The sequence below is a fragment of the Apium graveolens genome, chromosome 6 (assembly GCF_009905375.1).
Source record: "Apium graveolens cultivar Ventura chromosome 6, ASM990537v1, whole genome shotgun sequence".
Lineage (NCBI taxonomy): Eukaryota > Viridiplantae > Streptophyta > Magnoliopsida > Apiales > Apiaceae > Apium > Apium graveolens.
Window position 1 is genome coordinate 171,404,622 of NC_133652.1, and position 2,043 is coordinate 171,406,664.

The window sequence follows — 2,043 nt, forward strand, 5'->3', positions numbered from 1 at the left end:
CGACCGGTGCCTAAGACAAAATAGTAGGTTTATAATGAAATTAGTGGTAAATCTTTTTATAGAATTTTTACTATTATTTTGGTGGCGATGATGATGGTACGTGTTGGTGGTGATCTTGGTGTTGCTGATAATGGTATTGTTGGTGATCGTAGTGTTGTGGCTGTGAAAGTAACCTGGTAAGTAGAGAATAAGCTTGATCATCCCTAATGGGATGATTTCTTCTATCTCGTTAGAAATTGAAATAGTTGAAGTACTATTGGGACTGAGACTAACAAATGAAGCAGTTCCTATGTTAGTACTGGGAGTGAGATTGATAAGTGAAAATGTTCACGCTTCTCCTCGAGTTCATTACATTTGCTAAGTATGTTCAGTTGCTCGCTCTGAAATAAACTGAAAATAGTACAAGTATAATTTAGTTATATTATATTAAAGTGATCATATTTTTTAAAGTATTAATGTACACGACTAACAACTACCTTTATATCTAATATATGAACAGTTTGAACTGCATAAAACAATATCCCTCTATGAAATTTAGCCATTTTAGCAAGGAATGACTGAATGAGAATACGAAATTATGATATGGAGAGTATAGAAATTTTGAGATGGAATTTGTGTGCAAATTATGGGCAAATTTGTATTAAATTTCAATGCGAAATCTCTTCTAATTCTTTTTCTTTTTCGTTAAAGAAGTATTTTTTTCTCATAATAAATAATTTATATGCGTACATATACACACATACATACATATAACTCGATTTTATTTTTTAATGGTTCTAATATGTATTGATAATTATGAGGATATTTAGTTTTTCTTATTTTTTTAATTATTACGATAATTATACGATTACACATACACACAACTCGATTTTCTTGAGTTTTTTTGAATATTTTTACGATGATTCGAATACTTGTATTCATTTTGAATATGCATTGATAATTACGATGTTCTTCATTTTTTAAATTTTGCTATGTTAATTTTATCAATTTTCAATATTCTATTATGTAAATCAAACAAAATCTATTGATTAGGAGAGAAATCTCATTTGACTTTTTTGATCGTGAACTATTATTATATTAAATGTTAAAATATATAAATTAACATTATATTTTGAAAGATAGCTTCGAAGTCCATATTACTTTTAGCTAAATTATAGTTTACACTACTAGATTTAGTAGCATTCAGTGAAAACTTAGGAAGGATTTTAAAACTTATAATCTGAGAAAAATTGGGGAGGCTGACATTAAAATTGATATCAAAAAATTTATCTTCTTAAGAATTTGAAATTTTAGAGAAAAAAAGATTCTACAGAAGTTTATTACGGTGAATATTACACTGATATAAAGTTAAGTATGCCATTCCAATTTTGAGGGGAGTGTCCTTATTAGTAGGAATATTATGGACGTTGAAGTAAATAGTTGAGATAATTATTATGAACACTACAATAAAAAAAATTGTTGTACAGGACATACGATCGGTGTTTAAGATGAAAATAGTAGGTTTATAAATTAAATTTGTAGTAATCAGTTTAAGAAATTCTTACTGCTATAGTGGTAAGGATGATGATGGTACGTGTTGGTGGTGATCATGGAGTTGTTCGCGATCGTACTGTTGTGGCTGTGAAGGTAACCCGACAGGTAGAGAATAAGAATCCAGGTGGATCATCCCTAATGAGATGATTTAATCAATCTTGTTAGAGATTGAAATATTTAAAATAGTGTTTGAAATGAGACTATCAAATAAAGAAGTTTTTACATTAATATTTGGACTAATACTGACAAATGAAAAAGGTTAATGTGTTTTCCTCGGGCTCATTATCCTGCTGAGTATCCGTTGCTCGCTTGCAAAATTAATTAAAAATAGTACAAGTATACGTTAGTTATAATGTATTACAATTATTATAATTTTCAAACTATTTATGTACATGACTAACATCTATACTTTATATATAATATATGAATAGTTGGAACCGCTGAAAAACATATCCCATCTGTGAAAATTTAGAATTTTTTAAAAGGAATGACTGAACGAGAGTATGAAGT